Consider the following 7,859-nt stretch of genomic DNA (forward strand, 5'->3'; position numbering starts at 1 on the left):
ACAACAGTATACAAGGCATATTGACATTTGAGAGAGACATACAGCAAGGCATACAGTAATCACAGGTGTTGAATTGGGAGAGCTAGCTAAAACAGTAGGTGAGACAACAACAGCTAATCAGCTAGCACAACAACAGCAGGTAGAATGGCGATTGATTAGGCAGAGAGGGTCGGATTAACTACACACAGAGCCTAAGTGCGGCTGGGGCCGACAGATAAAACATAAACAAGCAGAATGGATTACCGTGAATTAATGGACAGTCCAGCATGCATCAGCTATGTAGCCAAGTGATCAGTGTCCAAGGGGCAGCGGTGGATGGGGCAGGGAAGCTGGACTGGCGAGTGTTATCCAGGTTAGAAAACTAACAATGACTAAATAGCTTGTAGCCAGTTAGCTGGTTAGCTTCTGAAGGTTCTTGAGTGTGTTCTAAAAATGTAAAGATAATAGCGGTTCCGTATCACATTGGGTGAGGCAGGTTACCGGAAGGTATAAACAAATTAAAAATCGAAAAGGGATAGAAAGTAAATATGGGTTCAGTGAGTGTTTGGGACGCGGCGATTCAGATGGTTAGCAGGCCTGTGCTAACAAGCTAACAGTTAGTAGACGGTGCTAAACACGGTAGCAGTTATCGGACCGGGCTAAACAAGCTAGCAGTTAGCAGGCCGAATTTGCAAGCAAGGAGATAGCAAGGGCTAGAGAGTTAGCCTTTGGGGACGTCGCGATGGGGGGAGTCTGTTTATTCCTCTTCATGCGGTGACATCAATGGACCTGTCGTGGGTCTGGATATCGTAGCCCAGGAGCTCAAAATGTTCCGTTTGCGATGGGAATCCGGGGGTGAAAAATAAAATAATAGATAGGTCCGTTATGCTCTGGTTAGAGTCGCGTTGTTCGAACTGGCGAGAGCTTTCCGAGCTAAAGGTTAGCTGATGACCGGTTAGCTGACCGGTTAGCTGAAGACCGCTAGCAATGTTTTGCTGAAGCTGGTAGTTAGTTGGCTAGTTGGCTAGCTTCAGTTGAGGGGTTCCAGATCCGAAGTAAATATAAATACTTTAGGAAAAAAAGCTACGTTGGGTGAGGCGGGTTGCAGGAGAGTATTTAGAAGAAGTTGAGGTTCAGCAAAAAGTTTTAAAGATATGTGAAGAAAAAAAACGAAAACAAACGATATATACAAGGGACACGACAACACGTCCTACTGCTACGCCATCTTGGATTGTTCTAATGCTTCTTGGCAGTGTCATAAAGTGTATTTTCTACAAGTTCTTTAAAATACGATGACAAAAACATGACTGTAAAGAATTCATTACAACAACAACAAAGGACTTAAGAAACAAACTTTCGAATGAAAGGAAACTTCTTGGCAGAGAAAAAAACTCCTTTAAATAAACGTGGGTTATGACACTTATGTAGGTGTCAAAATCAGCCATAAAATAACGCAATATATGTCACAACAGGTGTAAATATATGGGTCATGACACTGTCATAATGTGTTACCGTATGACACTGGGTGTCAAGTAAAGTGTTACCCAACATTTGTATTTAGTTTTGGAGAATTTATTTGCCTTCTGTAAGTTTAAGAAATATTGCCTAATGTCTTGTCATTTTGTTAGCAAAAACCCACATCTCTTTAAGATCGTTTCTCTCATTTCTCTCACTCACTAGGAAGGAGGATTATGAACGTTCACAGAAGTAACAAGTAAAGGTAGCAATTACTTATGGTGTTTTTAATGATAATGTTGTTTATGAATTATTAAGTGATTAAAACACATCCCTCTGTTACCAAATCAGTAACAGACTGACCACAAAATCTGTCACATAATGACTGTAATTGAATTGGCCACAATGGGAAATTATAGTAGTCACAAACCAGAGTTTCAGTAGAGCACAGAATAGCACAGTAGATTATAGTACAGTACAGTAGAGCACACATGAGTAGAGTACAGTATAATGTAATGTACTCTACTGGACTGTACTTTACTGTACTGAAGTATACTATACTCTATATTTCTTTACTCTATTGTACTGTGCTGTGCTCTACTATATTGTACTATACTGTACTTTACTGTGCTCTGCTATATTGTACTATACTGTACTGAACTAATCTCTACTCTACTTTTCTTTACTTTGTTGTACTGTTCTCTACTCTGCTCTTCTGTACTCTATTGTGCTGTACTGTGATGTCCAAACATGGATGTCTATGCTTAGATACAGATTTGGTATGGCCTGGACCAACCACATTTGGTCTTGTTTGGGGGCCGAGCTCATTCAAAAAATAGGCCGTGTGAATAATACCCAAACATGCAAAGGAGGATATAAAATGTTTCTACTTTGGGTACCTATTCAGGATACAGCACCATGATGAAAATGACATTCATATGCATTTCTGTATAGTACAGATCAAGGACCCATGATGTCATTCTGTAACTATAATTCTGTTATCGGGTGTTGATCCACTTCAGTTACTGTAGTTCAATACCCAAAACAGATTTTCAAACTCAAGATGTTATATCATAGCTGGCACCGTATTCTTTTTGAAGACAACTTTGAATCTTAATTTGGAGTAGATATTTAACACTTTAAAAAAAAAACTTGGTCACATAAAAAACTGAGGGAGAATTTAATGTCATTTACCAAAGTTTGTGTCTGCATCGTTCCTAAAGTAAATGTGTTTTAGTAAAATATTCAGTGGCAATTGTTAAAAGTAGACTTGTTAGTCCTGTGTGGCCCACTTGGTAGAGCATGGCACTTACAATGCCAGGGTTGTGGGTTTGATTCCCATGGGGGACCAGTATTAAAATGTATAAACTCACTACTATAAATTGCTCTGGATAAGTATCTACTTAAATGTTACTCTTTACAATAGTTCATTTTTGCTTGGCATACATTTTAAAGTAAAAAAGTATGTCTCAGCGTCACTGTTTCTGTGGAATTGCCCAAGTACAACAACAGGTTGATTATGTTGATCCAAATGGAATGATCTACAAAAAAAGATTTACAACAGTGACACAAACAAAAGTCTGGTCCCTCTTTGCTGCTCCCAAGAGAAATGTTTATGAATCCAGTGATGCAGTATTTCAGTGATAGTAGCCTTTGTAACTCTTGTCATGGGATTTTGACACATTTCTGTAAGATTATATTTTTATAGAATCTCACGCAGAAGCAGTCATCATCAGTGTTGCAGAGATGGATTATTTTCAGACTCAAGTAATGCTCACTGCCAAGCTGATGGATTGTTTTCAGACTCAAGTAATGCTCACTGCCAAGCTGATGGATTGTTTTCAGACTCAAGTAATGCTCACTGCCAAGCTTACTTGTTGGAAACATTACTGCATGTTTGATGTTTTACTGTGTGTTTGATTTTTTTTCATAACCAGAGCACTATTGTTACAGGTCCCAGTTTTGGGACGGGTGCAGCAGATAGTAGTTCCTGTAACACAGGATAAATGATAAAACAGGAGAACGTGGCTTCTCTTTCAAAGGTTCTCTCAATTATGAGAACACACAGGTGCAGGATCTCGTATAGTCCCAGTGTGAAAGGAACACATCTCACAGCCTCCTACTGGCCAACAGTAGTATAAGTGCATTGCAATGGCAAAACCTCGGAGGACTGACATTTCAGCAAAAGCATTCTTCCCCAATGCAAAGAAACAATACACAAACACAAATGTGACCATACATTTTGTGTGCATCACAATTCTGTACTGTTTTTCTAATCCCCATAATTCGTTATTTTCTGTCAAGGTCTCACAACCAGTATAATTACCAATAATACAGCACTTTTAATTAAAGACTACCACTCATGCCAATGTTTAGAATAATGTTTCTTGAAAATAAAATCATTATGTGGCTTCCGTAGTCTAACTGCTTGACGAAGAGCAAACCGTTGTAGTCGTAGGTCTACTGTGGTGTTTCTGAGAAAAGTCTTACAAAAGGAAGCTATACATCTCTCAGATCTTGTCGGCTGGCAAATGCATGAATTAAGCAGAGTCAGCTAGCCTTGAGCAGTAATTGAACGGGAAACCACTGCCCTTACAAAGGTGAATTTTGAACACTTCTGGCAAATTTGCTGCAAACTAAATAGTGTGCCACACAATGTTGCTAGAAGTTGACAAAACGTTTGCCACTGGTGGTGAATCTGCGGCAAGCCTTTGGCAACAACGATATTTATTGCCACTAGTGGCAAACAGTTCACCAGAAGTCGTTTCTGATGAACACATGAGTTCCAAGAACAATAACTGTTGATGACCAATCAAGAGGATTAGAAACATGTGTTGTAAAATAGAAACCAAGCTATCTAGCTAGCTACAGTACTGTCATGACTTTGTCCTGTTGGGTGATTGTCGTAAAAAAAATATTTCCCTGCCACCCACCGGTTTATGACCTGCCACCCACCGGTTTATGCCCGGGGTGTAGTGGAGGAAGAAGTCAGGCGCAGGAAGCAGAGAGTTCAGGGTAGCGATACTTTTAATACACCACACCGGTGAAAACAACGCCAAACTGACGCTCCTGCGATCCAGTTTTGTGAAAAACTGTGCTCCGTGAAATGATTCCACCGCCGTAGCGATGAGAGGTAGTGGGTAACTAAACCCCACTGTGATGGCATTTAGACCTTTATAATCAATGCACGGACGCAGACCTCCCTCCTTTTTGTTCACAAAAAAGAAACTCGAGGAGACGGGTGAGATGGAGGGCCGAATGTACCCCTGTCCCAGTGATTCCGTGACATATGTCTCCATCGCCAACGTCTCCTCCTGGGACAATGGGTACACGTGACTGGTGGGAAGCGCAGCGTTTACCTGGAGATTTATCGCACAATCCCCTCCCGGTCGATGAGGTGGTGATTTAGTCGCTCTCTTTTTACTGAAAGCGATTGCCAAATTGGCATATTCGAGGGGGGGATGCGCACCGTGGAACCCTGGTCTGGACTCTCCACCGACGTGGCACCGATGGAAACTCCCAGACACCTTCCAGAACACTCCTCTGACCACCCCTGGAGAACCCCCTGTCTCTACAAAATCTTAGGATTGTGACTAGCCAGCCAGGGAATCCCCAGCACCACTGGAAACGCAGGCGAACCGATAATGAAGAGACTAATTCGCTCCCTATGATTCCCCTGCGTCACCATGTCTAGTGGAACCGTGGCCTCCCTGACTAACCCTGAACCTAATGGCCAGCTATCTAGGGAGTGCAAGGGGAAGGGAGAATCTATCGGCACGAGCGGAAAACCCAACTTGATGGCGAGTCCGCGATCCATAAAGTTCCCAGCTGCACCTGAATCGACTAGCGCCTTATGCTGAGAAGAGGGGAAAAAAATTAAGAAACAAAATCAAGACAAACATGTGACCAACAGGGGGTTCTGGGTGAGTTTGGTGATGACTCACCTGGGGTGAGTAAATAAAGCCCAACCAATTAACCTAACTCAACACAGGTGCAACTAATAAACAGACAAGGGGGAAAGAAGGATCAGTGGCAGCTTGTAGGCCGGTGGGAGTCGTGATCCCCCCCCCCTCCCCCCCTAAATACCTTTCCCCTTCTCTCTCCATGACAAAAATTGACTTTTGAAAATCCTTTGTCACCACAGAGAGACTGTGCAATACAATAACATCAAAAGGTTGGGAAGGAAAAATATTTCTGTTATCCAACCAGTTGAAATTATCGTTGGTACTATTATCGTTGGTACTTAAAGAATATGATGTCAGATCAGTTGTTGTCTGGGACAATGTTACTGATGACAGGACAACATATATTGTATCTTGAAAAGTCTACACCTTCTAGTAATCAGATTCACATGTCATTGTTGTGCAATTTAAATGTGTAAATATGAAACTAATAAATGTGAAAAATTTGCAAAAAATATTAAATGTAATTTTAGCCTTCCAAATGAGAGAATTGTTTTCATAAGTCATTTTATGCTCACTCAGTGGCCACGCCCAAGTGAACAGACATTGGTTGGAGAGGGATGAAACACGCCCTTCTCTTCGCCAGCATAAAGCCCCTGTGACCCAATTCATGTCAGACTAAGCAAACCCCAGCGTGAGCTGTGGTTGCGAATGGTTGAATATCCACTCTATATAACGAAATTTACACGAGACTAGATCACGTGGAGGTGACGATCACCACGCTGGAAGGATGAATTTCTACTAGACCAGCCAGAATTCAGCGCGAGCTGATTGTGGCAAAGTGGTATGAACTCTGAACTTGTATTCATTAAAGAAGAAGTGATACATCCTAGAAGTCGCGTTATCAGCTGCAGCTGTAAACGTACGTGACCTAGGAAAGGACATAATAATTCTTAATAAGAATGGCAGGGTACAACATATCTGCCGTACAACATTACGACCAGAAAGATTCTTCAAAGGACAATGGCGACCTCTACTGGGCAAACCAGTCTTCCATCTGAGCGCAGCTCAGTGTAAATATATATTTAGCATTTTCCTTTTCCGAATGGAGGGTTATTAGAATGCATAAGATTCTGTATTTACGGTAGCATAGCTTCTCAAGGTCCGACAGAGACCAAATCCCCTGTGTCTCTCAATCTTCCCGCTCTTTCATTCAAACCCAACCCCCTTTCTTTGTGTAACCAGCCGTCATATCAGTTTCGTCCGCTAGGGACTTTTTCTTTTATGACATGATTAGTAGTCAATGTATGATCCATCCTGTGTATATGTAATTCTGCGGGATTATTCAGGTATTGAGTAAATAAATAATTAAGTCAACATTTTTTGCTGATTCAATTTATTCAGTTGAGATTGAATAAGGTGATGATTAATAATTGACTGCTATTGATATAAAAGATCTTCAGATCTTTAAGAGTTTATTCGGAAGACAGCAGCTCTATAAACACTCTTCCGTGGTGCCCCAGGTTATTAAAGAGTTAATTGTTGCATGGTTTAATTCAATCATGTAATCAATCAAGCGTTATGTAATCAATTTTATAAAATAGCCTGTCATATCATTTATTCAGTCAGAGACACGACAGTACCTTCCAAATTTTTCCGGTGAGTCTGTAACTTATTAACTAAACTTCCTAATAAACGTCTAAATGATGCCTCGTTAGCAATGTCATGTTTTATGAGAGAGTGAAACAGATTCTGTCAGTGCCACTGACTATTTTGCTAAATTAATATGAAAGGTAGCTAGCTAACTGATAATTTGCCTAAACACTTAACTTTTTAGGTGAATACATTGCTGTCTTTTAATACCAATATGCATGTCAATATGCTCACGGTTCAGTATCATGTTAGCTAGCACAACAGCTAAGGTAGCTAGCTAGCAACAATATGAGTTGATTTGAGATCAGAGCAAAACATCACTTTTGCAGATGGATACCGTTCCCCTACCTGTGGTGTTGAAAGATGCTATATTGGGGGGAGGATGCATCAACACACTGGAAATGTGTTTGTGGTGTACTCACTCATAAGACCTTTTTAAAGTAATAAATTAGTGTATTGTCTTCGGCCTTCAATCAAACTGAGGACAGAGAAATATGTGTGCACCAGACAGGCCAAGGCTTCTTGCATACATGGCTTTGAGATGTAAGTTTCACTCTAAAAATGTTGGGTTGCTTAGATAACCCAATTGCTGGGTTGCAGGCATTGGGTCAATAGTTTGGTTATTTTCTGTAAATACAGAAATGATGGGTTGTTGGTGCTGGGTCATTAAGGTTGGGCTATGGATATTTGACCCAGCCATTGGGTTAGTACTCCTGCCACCAGCACATGAAGTCCACCAGAATACTTGGAAGTATAGTAGTTCAAGTGCGACTGAGTGACTGAAGAGTGGAAAATGGCTAACAGACCAGGGGTGTTATGGCTGACTGAAAACAGTAAGTAACAAACGTTACAAATTATGAATTTGATGGT

This window comes from Oncorhynchus mykiss, chromosome 7 (assembly GCF_057628025.1).
Source record: "Oncorhynchus mykiss isolate SJ-2025 chromosome 7, ASM5762802v1, whole genome shotgun sequence".
In the NCBI taxonomy this organism is placed as follows: Eukaryota; Metazoa; Chordata; class Actinopteri; order Salmoniformes; family Salmonidae; genus Oncorhynchus; species Oncorhynchus mykiss.